At 41.7% G+C, this 19,035-nt stretch overlaps 1 protein-coding gene across 4 annotated transcripts in view; it reads right to left on the reverse strand.

Moving 5' to 3' along the window:
* Nucleotides 1-18,989, reverse strand: part of TANC1 (tetratricopeptide repeat, ankyrin repeat and coiled-coil containing 1) — an 81,261-nt gene extending 62,272 nt beyond the window's left edge. For 2 of the 4 annotated variants that reach the window (XM_086751316.1, XM_086751314.1), the window contains exon 1: nucleotides 18,864-18,989. The gene's annotated coding sequence lies outside the window, so the exon portion shown is untranslated. Of the gene's footprint in view, nucleotides 1-1,162; nucleotides 1,180-4,186; nucleotides 4,243-18,863 lie in introns of those variants that run through there. The other 2 variants (XM_086751315.1, XM_086751317.1) reach the window with 2 other exon arrangements.
* Between the last annotated feature and the right edge of the window lie 46 nt (nucleotides 18,990-19,035).

Raw genomic sequence — 19,035 nt, forward strand, 5'->3', positions numbered from 1 at the left:
ATATTGAGTACATCACTAGTTACTGGCCTTCAACTAGACTTTATGCTGCTGACCACACGTGCTGCATGCATTTCACACTGTCCCATTTACGGTGCGCTATTCTCCGAGTCTATCCATCCCGCAGGCACACGCTGCTTCTAAGGGATAATCCCCACTCACACTCAAGAGAAATGCCTTGAAACGTATCTAGCATATGGAAAGAGGGCAATAGGAATAGCAGGAAATGCAACTGTAAATCTCTTAGGTTTGTTCAAGTGTGTTTCCTTTCTCTAACAAAACTCACCTTGGATCAAACTCCTAGCAGAGGCAGTAAATAACCAGCTCAAGAGGCTACAGAGAGGACACTGAACAAAAACATTACAGAAGCTAGCTGTACTGCAGGAGAAAGAACTCACTCAATCTTACCTTAAATGGCATCTGCCTCCTAGTACTACAAGATCTGAAAATTGTACTTATCAGATTCCAAAAGGAAAAAAAAAAAAACAACTCTAAGCATTTTTTCTAAATACATAGTCAAACACCGTCTCCCAGATAAGCTCCTAAGCTAAGACATCAAAGGAAACAAAAGTCACAATGTATTTATTACACTCTACTTTTTAAAGATTTTTTCTTTTCCATACAGAAAACATGCCATGTTAGAAAGTCCGGGTTATCCAATCATAAGATCTGGAGCTCTTAACGGATTTTAGAATTTGAGAATGATCGTCTACAACAGAGTGGCAATTAAAAAAAAAGAAAGAACACCTGAAAACCTGCATATTATACTTAACTTTCTTCTTATTTTGCAAAGATGACAAGTATAAATTTTCAATTACACAGAACAGAGGCACTTGATATAGAACTGAAGTTTTACAGGTTATGTCACTGCAATTCTTAGGATATGGTTGGGGGTAATAACAGATCAAAGAAAAGGAATCACGGACAACTCCTTCCTGAAGTTTCTCTCTTTGGAAATGAGGCCAACTTCCCTCCTGTGCATATGGCTTTTCAAGCACCTATTCCAACACTGAACAGAAACGGCAAGCGAGGTGGTTGCTTATTCAGACGCATGCTGTGTCGATGCAAAAGTTGCCTATTACCTGGGAGCAGAGTCCATTTTTTCCCTTCCCCTCTATAAACTGATACGCAAAAATGAAAGATAATCACTTCCACAGAAACTCACCTTTTGATGTGTCAGTTACACCAAGGAGAGATCTAACCAATACAGGCTCTGAACAGAAAGCAAACACAGTGAAATGACTATTCATCTGCAAGCTGAAAGGTACAAAAAAAATAAGCTGTCTTCTTAAGTCATTCGAAAACCAACACCTTGGTTACTTTACAGCATCATTCGAATTCCACAAAGGTGTGTAGCATTTAGGAAACAAGCCAAATACTACAGCTTAGAAGTACTAATTACAAATAAACTACGTGTTATTTTAAAAAACAATATTTGTACATACTGTAAAGCTTTCTAACATATATCCAAAAGCATTTCAGCTTCAGGCAAAAAAATCTGTCACACTTCAACAATTTGAACAGCAATACTGTATGTTTATATTTCTTCATCCCTCGAAACAGACACGGAATATTGGACCTTGTTTTGTTTTAAAGATATTGGTATTAATAGGATATTTTCCAGTAATGCTGGCACCTCATCTTTTCTAAGCACATAGTATTTCTTCTTTCTCCACAAATAAGCTTAAACAAAATCATTCACTGACTTAAGGCTTCAGAAACACTTTCACCTATTGCAATTGTTTTGCTTTGCTAAACAATTCAGTTTTAGATTTTCTTGGTTCCAATTTTTAAATTCTGCCCTGAAACCACCTGGTTGTTGTTTGGTTGAGTTTTTGTCAAAAAAAGATCTGAGGTGCCAGATGTGGACTTGTTGTCCAAGGGTTGATACTAATGATGTCACATAAGAAGGAAAATACCTCGACACTCTCTTGCTTATGCAACCAAAGATCATGATAGCTGCTTACAAAACTGGACCCCCCACCCCAGCTCACGTCAAATACATTTTAAAAGGGGTGCTGCCCTCCCACCAGTTCAACTGTTTGTCTTTGGACACACAAGACATTTTGTACAATTGCCTAACACACAAAGTATGAAGGGAAGAGGCGGAAAGTCCCTTGATTCAAGAATTCGTATGATCAGCTTTTTTATAACGAGGGACTCCAAAACAAGATCGGGTTTATAAAATACAAATGCTAGGCCACGTAAAGACTTAGGAGCACAGACATACAACAGTTTACTTCATTAATGATCTTTTACAAATTAAGTACTTCACTACCTAAGAAATCCCCTCTGAAAAAGAAAAAAAGACAGAAAAAGAAAAATCGCTCCATATTTTCACTCTACCTGTGAGTCTCCCTTAAAACTCAGCAACTTCCTTGCATGAGAATGTTTTCCATGTATTGCTACTACTGACAGACAGTAACATCAGTAACAAGATGATTCACAGCTTTTGTTCACCTTCCCAACTTTTGTTCCACCTTCCTTAAAGGTGTGCAGTATGCATGTTTCATATACCTTACCTATCAGAAATCTGTTGTTTTCTACGGATCTGTCCACAAGAGTTCATCACTTCTGGAAAAGTCAAATAAACTAATCCTACACAGTATGTAACCACCTGAGCTAACGCCTGTCAACTCCACATCCACCCGCTTCTCAAAGTTGTGCTGTTCGGTCTCTCCATATTTAAACCCTGAAAAACAGTCAGCATATATTTGCAAAAAAATAAAGTCATTCTACCACTTGCACAGAAGCGCTTAAGGACTTACCACCTTTTGTCAGATTTATGAAACATAAAATTCAGAAAAGCCATATTTTAAAAAGTGCATTTTCTATTTTGTAAATATCCCAAGATTCAGTCCTAAGGTTTACAGAAAGCTTCATTTAGTCACAACTGCTTTCACTGCCCTTAAATACATTAAGAATTTCATTGTTTACACATAGAAAAGTTTCAACATTTCCCTTTTCTGGCAAATCCCAATTCCTTTAGCTTAACTGTATTTTTCACACAAGAGGAAGACAACAACAAAAAAAACCACTTAAAGCAGCAAAGTGTTGATGATGTAACAGAAATCAAGACAAAACAGTAAGTAAAAATATCCTTTAAAGTGACTACATTTTGAGTCATCAATATCTAAAATTTTATAATAAACAGAGGGCATATTCCCAGACCTAAGAGACCTCTAATCCAAGAACAAACAAAAACATTTGAAAACAAGAGAAGTGTTTTTTATTTTTGTTTTTTTATTTTTTAAGGAAAAACTTCTGATGAGATATATTCATTTTATTATTATTCAAATGCATGAATGAAAAGGAGAGAACAGATACACAGAAGAGGTCTGTCTCTGACTTCACACAATAGAAAAGTAACTGGCATATATGATGTTTCCACGGGGCTATGCTTAGCCAAATCTAAACAAACTCACTGCAGTTAAACAGCTATTATTGAAATATTTTTCTACGATACCCTAAACAATTACGGTCTTTACCCTTTGTAGATATTTGTTACACAGGAAGACCAATAAAGATACAAACCTGACAAGCTATACTGCATTTGTTTCATTTGTTACTCACTCAATAACCTAATTATTAATCTTACCTATGAGACACTCCACATCCCCCCGACTCCAATGTGACCCCCCTGAAAGCTATGCATCAATTTAATAGGAGACTGGAAAAGAACATCAAGGTTTCCAATTACGCGGCTCACTTTGCAACGGTGGAATTATGCCCTGAAGCACTATTAAAGTACAGTGAAAGGGGTGAAAGATGAGGAAGTGTGAGAAAAACCTCATTATCATGTTAGCTATTAGAATGTGCGTTTGCAGTAGCTTTTTTCCCACCATCTGGTTTTGATTTGACATCCCAGATGTCACAGACGTACCCATTCCATCCTGCAATCACTCACTTTTCTGCTATGCTACTCTTTTACCCTATTGCTGATTATTTTGGTCAGTGTCTCTAAGGACTGCCAACACAAGGCAAAAGACAGTCTCTTCACTTGACTGCTGTCAAAAAATTCTTTGTCAGGTGCCAGGTACTGCAGAAATGACGGTTTATCAGTTTTAAAGATTACTGCTCCCCAGCTAATTGCTACTGCCCCGAAGCGCTGGAGAACTGAAGCAGATGAAGAGCTCTCACAAGTTAGAAATATTAACTTCAAAGGTTATAAGCACCTGTTTGAACTAACCTGAGCGATTCAGCAGTGATGCGGATGAAGAATCATCAGTTGGGTCATCTGTCTCTCTACACTGGGGAAAGAGAGCAGCAGTTGTCAGGAGAGGAGTCATAAAATCTTAAAGTTTAGCAGCTGTTTCTCATATGAAAAATATCTGACCACAGATGAGGTGCAGACAAATTTATTTTTCCCTTTCTCTTCCCATTCTGCAGAGGCCCTCTAGAGAAAACGCCAAGAACACAGCCTTCTATCTTTTTCTACAGAATTTCCCCTTCATTCAGTTATGACTTACAAAAAAAAACTGAAACAAAACAAACACCCACCTCACCAAATCCTAGCAAAAAAAACCTCCTGCTTCTCATCCCCGCTGAACTTATCAAATTTATCCTTGCTATTCAGGCTTCTTCCTGAACCTTGCCCCTCTAGCTCGTCATTTACAAGACACTGCCAAATTCTTCAAAGGACCAGAAGATCCACTGTGCTCTCCTAGTCTCACCTCATTCAGCCTAACTCCTCTCTCACCAGAGCTGTTTTCTCCCTTCAGTTTTACATTTAGGTATCAGAGAAGTAAATTATCCTCTATCATTGCACTGCCTTTTATTTCTAAATTCAGTGAATTTTCTTTCCTCTCCAGCTTTGCATGATGGGGATCAGTGTACACAGGTTATGCCTCAAAACGCGTTTTTGCTTCGGGGCAAGAAGGTGGTGGGTGGGTGTGGTGAGGGCAGAATAACGAGGGGTGGGTAAGAGGAAGACTGCTTGCAACTTGTCTGCAGCAATAATCCTCACCTCGATAACAAGGTTTAAAAAAAAAAAAACAAACCAAAAAACAATCAAATGGCCCTCCTCTAAGTGGAGGGTCACTATTTAGAGAGGCATTCTAGAATTAAATAAGGTCACAAGGTTTTTTAGAAAAAAAAAAAAGTCCTGAGGAAGCAACATTGTGAGCATCCCAGCCAGCAATCCCTAGGAACCAGCGTGTGTCACAGACATAGCTTGCATGGAAGCAGGAGCGAGAAAAGGACAATAAAATGTAACCATAGATACATTTTTTCTTGCCTTGTCATTATGGCCACTTTCATCCCATCTCTCTCCATCCTCCCATGCTAAATACAGAGAAAGTGACAAGCTCCCTACTTTAAAATCGATTATGAAAGGCTGACAACACTAGGGAAGAAAACTCATCACTTTCCAGCTGGCAAAAGTGACACCCTGCACACACCATGTCAGCAGAAAACCAAGAGCCTTTAACTAGACAAAAACTAGGTCAGAAACTGCCATTTCAGCTTTACTAGGATACAGAAAATGAAAGGAAGACAAAAACCACGCTAACCAAAATCTTGACCCAACTCATAGTAATCAAGTCGTATTTCACTGAATAGTTGTACGGTTAGGTTACGACAGCACTGTCCTCTCCAGAAAGCACAGATGAGCAGTGCAGAAATAAAACAAGTCTCCAGTTTCTCAGCTGTCCTAGATACAGTCCTAATTTCCAGATGAACAACAAGCTGCTTTTAAAACAGCACAGCCACTCACTCCAAACAGCCAAAAGTAAACGCAATGCAGAATGCATCCGGTTTACATTACACAGGCTGAGTCGAAGCAACTTAGTCGGCAAAATCGTCTTTCTTCGGCCCACCACTCCACATCAGTTTCAAGCTGCTTCCTCCATACTGCTGCAATTCCAGACACTGAAGACAGGATTGATCTAGCAAAGTAAAAATGGGGACAGACAGCACATCGATATCTGCATTAATTGACCCTAACATTTTAACGGACTGGATCTCTGGACTACTCAGGCATCACACAGTTTCCAGTATATCCATTAGAAGAGTTGTAGGTTCCCCCATTTCCAAAAAAAAAGGGTCAATACACAGCCTGGATGGGTTAGGCTTTGCAATCTGTATTTAAATAAGCTTTTTGTGCTCCTGTTAAACTACATGTACTATTAAGAAATCACCACAGTATAGAAAATTAAGTGGGAGAAGAAGCAGAAGAAATCAATCTAGATGTAATAAATATTTTTAGTGTTAAAGACGAGCAATAACCAGAAGTAATACCCACTCCGCAAAAGATCTGTTACTACAGGACAGGCTACAAACTTCATACAACAGTACCAAACTGGCTGGCCACACATCAAATCTGTAATAATTCTGGGCAGGACTTTCAAAGGCCTGTAACACCTACTTCTGACCAGGGTTCCTCTCTTCTTTGTGCTGCAGCAGTTTCTCCTTCAGCACCAGGAGTGATGTCCGCAGCACACGAAAATTCTGAGCCCAGTGACAGTTCATTTCACATCCGCATGGCAGCATAATCCGAGCAGCTGATTCAGAAGCACTACCTGGCACACTGGATTAACTACTCTTTAACACTCACGTAGCTGTCTCCCCCAGCTGTGCATGCAATTTTTATACTCTCCTCCATAGAAGAAAGATCAAATTTAATTCAGCAAAATGACATCATGACAGTGGAATTATTATCAGCTTTTGGCACAGGACATTCTCATCAGGTAGCATACACAAAGTTTGTCTACTATCACAATCCAGGACAGAACTGGCTAACCCAAAACTCAGTTTTGTGTAAGTCATACCGTTTCTCCTCAGACTCTCCTCAAAGGATGGAGAGGTTCTCCAGTCACACAATGGGTGAGCAGCCATGGGCCACATTTCCCTCCAACGTCACTACTGAGAAGATCGTAAGGTCCACTCGGCGAGGCTGAACACCAACAAGTTAACCTTCCTGGACTTACTGCGCATCACTAAAATCCGTAAGCCTAGCAAATGAACTACTGCAGCCGAGACAGGCAACTACCATGCGCTTGTTTATTGTGGTTTTTAGGCTACAGCTCACATAGAGGAACACTAAATTACTATTTATTTCAACCACCTTAAAAATTCAAGTGAAGGAAGTTAATCCCATGTAACGGGATTTAGTATAAAACGCCGTATTAGAAGGAAACATCAGGCTAAACCAATAGCAAGGGGGATAAAGGTATTAAGTTTCACTTTCAACTTCTCGGATACCACAGATAAGAAATCCTATATATAAAAAATTCTGCATAAGCCTATCTAGTCATGTGCCTGCATGGAGGCTTGTTTTCAGATTGAAGATGTGTATTCGCAACTCAGATCTTGCAAAGCAGTAACTTTTGTTCTTTTACAGTCCGAAGAACAACAACCAAGCTCTTATCAGCCTCAATATTAAAAGAAAGGAAAAGAAAAGAATCACAGACTATCTTTTCCAAAATTAGACCTGACCAAAATGAGTAATGTCTTGAGAATTTCACTGGAGGATACTGGTAAGCAAAGGCAGCTCTCAAAACAGTACTCTAGGCAATATCCAAAATAATGTGACTTCAAAGTGATCTAACACCACAGGTCTGTTCTAGACATATTTGTTTGTACTCCAACAAACACGTTAACTTCCATATTTGTTTCTTTTGCCTGCATATTACAAACCAGCTACACATTACATTACAAACCAACAAACTGAAACAAGGATAAATGGGAAAAAACCATTAAACTGCTCCAGATTTGAAGAAACTTTGCTGTACCTCAAAATGAGATCATTCTACCACCAGACTGCACATAAACACGCAGTTTGACTGTCTTCAGTCACATTTTTTAAAAGTGGATGTTTTTGTACACCTAAAATGCCACCTGCTGCATCTGCTGCACCTGATCGGACAGTGGCAGCATCGTACATTAAAAAAGTCACTGAACTCCAAAGACTTCAACAGACTAACTGATGATCCTTTCAGAAAAGCAAAACAAATTCTCTCCAACTGCTAAATGAAATCATTTGATACCAAGCCAAAGCAGGCACTAGTGAAAACTGGCAGTATTTGATCAGTAGATGCATATAACTCAAGGAAAATATTGTAGAATATAATATGAAAGTACATGCTTAGTGTCTAGACGTGAAAGCTTCCACCATTTCTTTCATCCACTGAAACCCAAATTTGCAGTAAGCATGGACAATTTTCCTCACAGAATTACTCTATGCAACAATAGGAAAGGGGACCAGTCAAAGTACTGCTGAATTTAGGGAGTGCTGATACAGACTTGCACCATACATTGCCTGATGGAAGTCACTGCCCCACAGTTTTCTGCCTTTCGCAGTCCTCAGTCCTGTCTCTGAGGCAGGCAACTCAGCGGGGCAAATCACTACAGATGCTAAGAAGACCTCTAAGAAGAGGAAGAAACTTTGAGACAGTTGACAGTCACTCTACTAAGGAATCCAAACTTTGAAAATAACACTGACATTAACCTGCAAGGGGAGGAGGCAGCAATACAGCTCCCTTCAATTTCTCCACGCCGGTACCTCACTGTTTCTCTTACGTGCCAGCTGTTTAACTGTCACTCCTGTACTGAACCCAAAGCTAGGCCTGTCCGTGGATGCTGCTACTGATACATTCAGGAAACTACACCAGCAAAGGCACCAGCAGCATTAGTACGCATCATTATCCCCACCCGAGCGAAGCAAACTGGCAAGGGAGCAGTTTTCTTGCCGTACCCGGACACTGCGGGCCCTCCTACGCACCACTGCGACAGCCACAGCAACGTCACTGCTCTGCCCAGCGCTCCTGTTAGTACAGCCTCGCTGCTCAGGGATGTGAACAAGTGCCACCCTGCAGCTTACCTGTCCCGGGCCAACTCCGCAACAAAAGATCCCTTTGATAAATCCAGCAACACACAAAGCAAAGCTGCTGAAGTCACTATTACGCCCAGAACACAGAAAAGATGGCTATTTCATTGTCACAGCTACTTTCCAAGTTTCCAACTAATCCAGTATGCCTGAGTTGTTTGTTTTGTTGTTTGTTTTTTTTTTAAAGTCACACTAACATAGGCAGCTGTATTTCCTTGAATGATGGCAGGATGGTGCTGATAAAACTCAAAGTTTTTTTCTATTTCAGTCCCTTATCATATCTGGTTCAGATCTCCTATATTCTTCATCCATCCATCCAACCAGATTATTTTCATTAGTTTATTCTCTGCTTTTCATGGAATTTTCCTCCCTTTCAAAAAACAAAAATGGTCTCTCTCCTCCTCTTTTACTAATAATTTTCTCCTAACACTACAGGTTGACATTGATGGCCAACACAGGTGCATGTTCTGGTCTATTTTTCTCCCCCTCATGTCAGCTATCCTTAGAAATTCTAGGACAGTATGTTTTCCGTAATCCCTAATCACAAAATACCTGATCCTGAAATGTCTGGGAATCACAGTCACTCACATTTGCCAGAAATCAAATGCAGAGCTCCAACAAAACTCTATACAAAGGAGACATTATAAACTTCCTGCTTCACAGGCCTAAAAAGAGAGGAACATATCTATTATTAAGTAAGCACTTCTGGAGGTATTAATCTGATTTTTAAAATAGATTACTCTGGTTTCAAATTGATATTGATATTTTCTTCATTAGGATATCTATTTTCTAGCAGCAGTTACTAGAGGTAGAGCGGTATGTGTGCAACAACAGCTTGCAATATCCACGAGGACAAAAAAATCTTCAGTAGAATAACAGAATGGCAGAGGTTGGAAGGGACCTCTGGAGGTCATCTGGTCCTGTCCCCCTGCTCAAGTAGCACAAGTTATACAAGAAAATATTGGAAACCTGTACCAAAATGCCATGCAGACAGAGTTATTTCCTTCAGAGAATGCAAGTGCCTAAACAAATCTGTTAAACACATCCCTGCCCCTGCCCAAAAGCACAAGATACAACTCCTAAGTGACCCTAAGAAGCAGAAAGAAGCAGGAACAGAAGGCTCAAACATACTGGGCCTGTTATCCTTGTCCAGGACACATTTGCACACCCAGAAGAAAAAAAAAAAAAAAAGGGACATAAAGCAGTAATCTAAGTAGACAAAATGAATTAGCAGACTTGGGAATTTGACATTACCATTCCTGAGGATGCCTAGAGACTAGACATTTAAGTTACATAATCTAGAAGGTACGTGAGTCAGAACATATCTTATGAAACCAATATATATACTGCCTCCTCTTCCTCAGAGCGTCTCAAAACATACTACAGCCCATAACAGCCTGCAGGGAGGGTAGTAGTCTTATCTCCATTTTACTGAAGAGGAGCAAGAATCGATTTGCTCAAGGTCACAACGGGCAAGTCTTTACGAGATGGCCAAAGGGGTCGGCTGCGTATGCCTGCTGCACCGGGCCAGTGCTGATACAGCTTTCTGTGTGTTTACTGAACTGCACTGCAGGCAAGCAACAGAGGTGACACAGGAAAAAGAGCAGGATCCCATGCCAGGGACAGAAGGAAGGAAAACCGCTCCCTTCAATCACAACAAACTGTTAGATATGCTCAACTGCCTCCTGAAATCTCACCCACAGGAATGTGGCAAAGCAGAAATATTACCCTCCCTACTTCTCGTCTCAAATCCTGGGATGCCATCCTTTTCTGCCTCTTGTGAAATGTAAACCTTCCCTTTTTATTACTTGGCCATGCTATCTTACAGACAAGGCCCAGGCATTCTTCTATAGCGTAAACTACAAGGAAACACTCTAACCATTCTATTCTTACAATTCCTTTTCCCTTAAAGCACTTTTCATTTTAATGTACAATGCGGTAGCATCAAGAGACCTCGTTACAGTGTCAAAACAAGCTGTGTTTGAGCAACTGTAACGGGCAGTACCCACCACAACAGGCTTACAGGCAAGCCCTCCAGTCCTGCCACAGTCCAGCATGTGCATACTCTCTGAAGCAGACCCCTGAAATCAAGGAGATTATCGACATGAACGGGATACACGCTTTAGGTGTTATTCCTTGTCAGTCATAAGTCCACTACGGAGCTCAGACTAGGGACAAGAACGCACATGGAACATCCCCCAGTTTGCTCTTGAAGAAAAATTAAAGGCTTGTCTATACAAGGGGAGAAGTGCTCCACATTCACACCCTGTCTCATTCTGCAATAACTCCCTGGTATAGACAAGACTTTACACGCTCTTACCAAAAATATGAAGTACCTGGCAAGCCCGTATTTATTAAAATTTTACAGTTGTGCTACCGCTTTCAGTAATTAAACAGCCAAACACCGCTAAGGCCTCTAATTCAGATGCCAGCAAGCATCCCCTCCACAAGCAAGTGTCCAAAAAAAATTTTAAATCCTCACAACCAGAATTTAACTAGTAGTGGAATACAGACTTGTAACCTCCAAAAAAAATAATTACTCATTAAAATCTTAGGTCTGTGTAAATCTTTACAGGTTTGCCAAGACAGTATAAATCGCCACACCTTACTCTGTCAAGGGGATGCTTGCAAGTCCCATGTAAATCAAATGAGTTGAGTTCACCGATTTATGGAGAGAATAGCTGTAACACCAGCAATAACTCACCTAGCTCAAAATCCTGTGAACAGCAGAAAAACTGCAAAGAAACAAAATCCAGTTTTTCTCCCAGGGAAAACTAAGAACTGAAGAAAGGAGGCTCACTAAGGAGAAAAGCATTTGTTTTTCCTATTAGTAGACATAATGAAAATAGGAAGAACAGCATCTTGGTTTTACCAGACCGAGAGGCAGTGTTAGATTGCTCAGATGCCATTTAGACAGATTCTTGGAATACCTTCCGAACAAAACGAGCTCTCTCAAGAAGCCCATTTCCCCAGCGCGATCCAAGACACAACTCTGGTGGTACACACTGCTGCAGAGGATGCAAGAGCCTTGGAAGAATCCTCTGCACAGGCATGGGGCGCCGGCGAAGAAAAATGTCCTCTCTAACAAACCATTCGGTATATTCCTCTGGTGCAGACTTTTACAAAGCTTTGAACTCCAGCTGAACAAAATCACTTCATGTCACTTCTCTCCTCCTTTCCAAATTATCTTTTAAAGACAAAGTACAGCACTACTGGTCAGGGAAAAAAAAAACCCCTCAGCGTCAGTTGTATCTTTTTTCCCAAGCTTTCGAAATACACCTAGGACCTCTGTATGAGTGCAGAACTTTATGAAAAGTGCTCCTATCGCTCATTGATTGACTTACTGCAAACTTAGAGAAAACACATCTGGTCGTGCACCACAGTGACACAAACAACAGCTTAGAGAATAGAAAAAACCTCCGTACACACTGGCTCTGTATTCCCAGACTTTTAAATGTATCAATGAATTCTGAAACTCTACATTAGTTTGGAACATCATAGTAGAAGGCACAATGTTCCTATACTCCATTCTACCTTTGCCAAGTATAATTTATCTGAGGATAACCTGAAGCTTTCCCCGATGTCTTTTCATTGTCTCTTGAACTTTTTTAAGTAATTCTTGCATGCACACAAAGATTCTGTATCACTAGTTGGTAAGCGCTGAAAATTTTATTTTGTCATAGCACTTTGTGATGATAATATTCCTCTCTCTTTTCTTCAAACTTTCAGTTTCTGGGAAATATAGTAGAAAAATCCAGGAACTCAGACCTTACTAACACACACACACAAATCCCTTTGTGACCTCAGTGGTAATTTAGCTGAGTGTAAACCAGACCGTGAAGCATATTAACGAAATAAGCAACTCAACTTAAAGGCATTTCTGGTGTAAACCACTAAAGCAGTCTCCTCCAAAATTCACATCGAGAATATTTTGTATTTGTCACTCTTGTTCAAAAACAAGAAACACACAAGAAAAAAAAAAAACAACAAAAAAACCTAAGCTCGAACCAAAACCAACCCACACATTAAACTCTCTAGCAACTTTCATCTCATTTTAGTTTCAAAAAGCAAAGGTCATATTTTGCTTCTATTTATGCTTACTTGCATATTGTTCAAATCCTACCTTGTTAAAATACAGTCAGAAATATATACTAAGGACATCTGTTAAGAAAAAAAATGGATGTTTCATTGTAAATGCCTGAAAGAAAGACAGCATAATCTCTAGACTACCCAAATTATTTTACAGATAAAACAAAACTGAAGCAGTTTAGTCTGGACTCTGTCTTTTCAGCAATTAAACACCTCAGCTATTTTAACTGCATTAGCTTTGTATTTGACTTAAAACTACCAGCTTTTGACAAGTCATAGATATTTAATACTGAATTATAGTAAGTATATGGTAGCAAAGTTCCACCAGAACCTAATAAAACATTTAAAGATGCAAAACTATTCTAAACTCGGCAGAGCTCCCCACAGCCTAACTCCAGCCACATAGCTGCAGAGTTCACATTTACACACAAACACGCACATCAAAAACTCTGTTTCAGGGCGTTTCCTGTGCTGCTAACAAGTTGCAGCTTCTCTCCTGCTGGATCTAAATTTAACCAACAATAAGACCAAGTCTTTTTTAAACTAAAAAAAAAGTCAAAACAAAAAAAAAAACAACACAAAAACCAACAAACCAAACAGACCCCCTCCACCAACAAAACAGAATCCAAACAAAAAAACCAACCCACACCATATACGCAACCTCAACGCAACACAGCAAACATTTTACAGGCACCTTTGTTTTTAAAGCTGTTAATTATCAAATATATGAAATATGCAGCAAACAAGTAGCAGCCCCTCACCTTTTCGCCCTACACATTTCTGAAATTGCACTTTATATACTACTAGGTACAGACAACAGAAGCATTAATTCAATAAATGTAGGTGAATTCAGATAAAACAGTTGATAATTCAATAAATGTATGTAAAAGTGAGTGACCTTCACAGCAGAAGTCAGAAGCTCAAGCAGAAGCCAGAAAAGTTCAAGCAGAAGCCAAGGCTCCCAGCATGGCCAAGCACGCTTTGCTATCTGAACGAGAAGACTAACCACAGGAATAGCTTGGATGAAGCCGAAGAGACTCCCTCCAAAGTATTCAGACTTTGTTACAAACATGCTAATTCTTGAACATTTTAATTGCAGATTTGTCTGAGCCAGATAGGTGGAACATGCAGGTAGAAGGGAAAGGGTAAGAAACAACTTGAAGCGGAGGAGGTTCAACAGTCAAGCTACGGACTCCAGGAATGAGCTCGCCCGTTCACACACCACCACCCTCTCAAGATGAACTAGCCAGCGTGGCTCCCTCTTGAGACCACCCACACGGGCCATTCCTACTCCAGCAGTACAACTACTTCACTTCCCACGCAATGCGCTACGTGCCATACGTCCACCTTACACACTTGTCTTCGATGGGTTAATTCTTATTAATGCTGGAATATGATGAGTCTTTTTTAAAAGAATTTTTTTTTAATGGTGTTAAATTGAGTAATACTTGGATCACTAATCAGAGGGGAAATTCCACCGCGGGCCAGAATGAGACTGCAAACAATTCTAGTGTAGGCTATGGAGTTTTTTCTCTTTTAACACCACTCTGTATTTTAGAAATCTAAAATATCAAAATCCGTATTTCTTGATAATTCACAAATTCTAACTTTAAAGCAACACCATGAACTTAAAGGCAGCTGATAAAAAAATGCACAGAGAGATTCAAAATACCTATCTGTAGCTTTGTACCTTCCATGGCTACAACACTTAAGATCACTAGAACTCCAAGCTGCATCTCGTTTTCCAATTTCATACACATCTAGATATAGCTGAATTCTCCAGGACTCATAAGGAAGGACTACAAGACTCCAAGATCAGCCCTATTCCCAAAATTATTTTGGTCATCTGGATTGCAGAAGTGCCTGAGAAGTGCGCCACAAAGCGGCACTTCACCAAATAAGTCACCACGGGAACACTAAAAAATCGTAACCCCTACATCTGTTGACACAGAGTATTGACAGAAAAAGGTCAAGTGTGCAATAATTTACTGAGCATTGCCACCAACTTCAACAACATCAAGATCTTAAAAGCAGCTCTTGATTTGGCATTTAAATTTCTCCTAACGGCTATGCAAAGAACTCATTTACTGATATCACTGAACTGCTCTCCGTTTAAAACCCGCCGAGAATCTCAAGCTGAAAGCATTACATAGTCTGTGAAACCTAGCAAGCTGTTCTTTGTGAGCACACAGGAACTGACACCCCACACACCAAGATACCAATGAGGAGACACTTCACATCTGGCAGGCTGGCTGATCCGCAAAGCACTTCATCCAGCAAGCTAGTGGAACTTGCGTTTCAAATTGGCACCCTCATTAGAAATCACTCCGGGTCAAGAAGAGAAAAGAAAATAAGTATAATACTACATTGGAGATGGCACTACCTCAGGAAATAAAGCACATATTCCAGCAACTACTCCCAGCCACGCGAGGCAGAAATAACTCCATCAGACACTTTTTGTTACCTGGCCGCCTGCTTCCAGACCCTTACGGACATCACTTAGGCACTGGAGCGTCTCCAGACATCATACAGGAAGGCCAAGCGCTGAAGTTATGAGATGGCAAAGTTTAACATGCCAGTACCAAAGTACCGTTACAGATTAAGTCTATAGCTTAACGGGTCTCCTCTCACTGAGTGGAGGGGAGGAAACAAAACCAGAATTCCCAAAACATGGCAAGAGAAACAGGACTTTACGAAGTTTAAGTCATTACATTAGCATGAACTACAACGCATATATTTCAAGATGCAGGAGTGACAAGGATGGATGAAAAAGAAGTCTATACAGAAACCTGAAAGATCTACAAAGCAAACTCTGCAGGATTAGCCTCTTTACGAAGCTGAAAGATGGGCGGGGAGGAGCAGCTGGACATTTTGGCTATGATAAGGAGATCAAAGGCACGCTGCTTTGCTGAAGCACAAAACCGGGGTAGAAAACCTGTGCTCCGGTTCAGACTCCCCCTACCTAAAATTGTCTCCAGCCTAAGTAAGCAGGAAAGGTAAACGGCGCTAGACTCTCAAAGGTATACGGTGAGGCTAAACGCAGAATGGAGAGCATCTCACGATCTCTACAGTCTATTTCACACTTAGATAAATAATCTAACCAGGTAAGCATGCCAAAATAGCCTTATAGAATTTCCTAAATACAATGAATACTAAAGGATTTAATCAGCCATGCGAAACAATGAATTTTAAAAGGAAAAGGCAGTAAGAGCGTACGAAGCAGACACATTAATATTAGGCCACACAATAGATATTTTATGTTAATGAGCAACTGATCCCCTTATTTATTTCCCTTCAGGACAAAATCAGAGAGTTTAAGGCTCCACCAAAACAAACCTTTTTTTTTTTTTACATTTTTTTCCTTTTTTTAAAAACCAAAACCAAAACCCAAACAAGACTCTTTTCAAACTAAAGTTAAATACAAAACCAAATGCAGTGCGGATCGGGGACCGTTTCAGTGCTTGCTTTTGTGGTTTTTTTTCCAGTTCAGTGTTCTACTATGCCTTACTTATTATTCAGAAGTCAGTGTTCTGTGCCTCCTATACACAAATATATTTTTTTAAAAAAAATAAGACCTTATACATTTGTTACGCCATACGTTTTTTTCTTTTTCCATTGCCACAGCTTTGTGATAAATAAGCTCTCCAATCCCCATATTAAATCTTGGGAGCTGAAAGCAACCAAAAGACATGAACTAAACCCGTTTTCTCAGACCTTATCCACAACCAAAACCCAAAGCTAATCTTTCTGTTTTTCTGGAAAACATGAAGATCTAGCTCCCGATACAGCTTGAAATACCAATTTTTAGTCAAAACCACATCTCTACAGAAAAAAATCTTAATACAAATTTCAACAGATCAGGCCGATGTTCTTACACACAGAAGAGTTTAAAGGCTTGCTGATTAATCTTTCATCTTCAAAGAAAGGTTTAATCTTGGTGACAGTGAGAAGTTCAGCTAAAGAAAAACAGAACATCTCTGCTAAGCCTGCTTCGCCATCTTGAAAAGTACATACTCAGATCACAAAGTTGCTATGGCATCAACTTCAGGACTGTGGTTAGACACACAAAATGTCTTTTCCTACTGACTGTTACGGGAAGCTGAGCAACTTTGGCCATGAACCAAATATGTTTTGGCACCAAAGTAGACATAATTCATCACCATTTGGACATTCCAATGGTTAGCTAAACTGAGAAAGCAAGACAACTAGCACTTTAGAGCATCCATGTAAAAGAAGCTCGAAACACACGGCCCTAGCAATAGCAGAATTAAATTGTACTTGCACTTACCTTGTTTACTAGTATCATTTAATAACAGAATACTATTTTTACCAGCACTTAGCTGTCAGATCAAAAAAAAATGGGAAAGGTTCATTTTTGGCAGCTGCATATAAAACTACAGTGGGAGGAAATTCTGTAGGATCCAAGATATCGCATTTATTTCCCTTATTCCCTAGTATTTTTAATTTCATAAGCATCAGGTTATTTTTAAGCAGCAGCTATCAAAAATATGAGCTAACACAGGACTTCTGCATGTACTAAATAATCCTGCAAAACTCCAAAGTACCCTGGATGAGTGAAACATTTAACATACTCTAAACCAGTACAGCTCTTGCAAACTGATTTACACCCAGCAATCACAGCAGCCCAAAGCAAACCTGCCACCTCCCCAGCTGTTAGCTTTCCGAACAGTAAAGCAGCATTTCCTTCCTCAGTCACAAAACACAGCCTCTGAAGCGGACCAGACGAGTGCCGCTTTCACGCTGCCGCGAAGGGGGAAAAGGAGGTGGGTACCAAGCAGAGAAGAGGGTGCAGGGGACACACTCAGCACCACACTGAAGAAGATCTAAACCCACTTTTTTCTCCTCGAGGCTCATCCTCACAGAAAGATGTCTCCAGTACATTCTGCTTTTGAAAATAATAATTTATGACCCAGTTCACTCTCTGTCCAATAAACATGCGTTATGAGGCTAGGACAAAAAAGTAACTGAAATAACACCACAGACAAATCAGAAAGCTTTAGAAAGTATATTCTAAATACACAGTTACTATACATTATTAGTAACTCACATATTAAAAAAACAAAACAAATTATCGTTTTATCATCTTATTCTTGAGATCACAGCACGCAAGGCTGACGACCACAAGAGCAGGACCTTCTATTTCAGTAGTCAAAACAAGGTCACTACCAAGGGATACAGGCGTGCCCCCACGCCATCCATTCCAGTCCGAAAAGGTACAGAGCTGAACGGCCCCTCCTGCCAGCTCTGCCCGGAACACCTCCCGGACGGGCCGCCCGCCTGCCCTTGGCGTTGCCCCGCTCGGCGCTCAGCCGCCGCACCGCGCCCGAGACTGCCGCGGCACGCTGCCCGCTCCCAGCAGGGTCTTCTTCCCCCACATCTTACTGTCCAAAACAAGTAACCACAAAGAAATCAAGTTTTCCTGAAAGCAAAACGTATTCCTCCCACGCCCCCAATCTCTACTAATAAGGGAACGAAAGCAGCAACAGTCACAGAAACGCGAAAGTCTGCGCCGGGGAGGCGGAAATCCCGGCCGCCCCGCCAGCTCCAGGCCTCGCCTCCGGGAGCGCCTGCCCCGGCCCGGCCCGGCCCCCGGTGGCTGCCCCCCGGCACCGACCCCGGCCCAGCCAGCCCCCGCCAGCCGTCCCCCGGCTGCCCCAGGCCGCGCCTCTCCCCGCCCTACCCCCACCCGTACCGGCCACGGCCACGGCCCAGGCGCCGCCTCAGCCCCGCCACCCCGCCGGCCGCCCCGGCCCCCGCCCCGCGCCCGCCCCGCGCCCGCCGCACAGCCCGGCGTGCCCGCACGCGCTCCTCGCCCGGAAAGTTTCACTGGCGCCGCCGCTCCCGCCCAGCCCCCCGCGCAGCGCTCCGGAGAGGCCGGGCGAAGGGCGCGCCCCGCACGCACGGCCGGAGAGCGGGAGGCGGGAGGGCTCACCTCGGCCCGCGGGGCCCGGCCCCCCCCTCGCCCCGGGGCTCCTGCGGCGCGGCCCAGGCCGGGCTCCTCCGCGGCCAGGCGTGCGCGTCGGCGGGATGAGCTCACTGGGCGCAGGCGGCGGCAGTCCCCGCCCCGCGCACCCCCGCGGCCGGCCCTCCGCAGGACCGGCCCG

The sequence above is a fragment of the Chlamydotis macqueenii genome, chromosome 6 (assembly GCF_036417535.1).
Source record: "Chlamydotis macqueenii isolate bChlMac1 chromosome 6, bChlMac1.mat, whole genome shotgun sequence".
In the NCBI taxonomy this organism is placed as follows: domain Eukaryota; kingdom Metazoa; phylum Chordata; class Aves; order Otidiformes; family Otididae; genus Chlamydotis; species Chlamydotis macqueenii.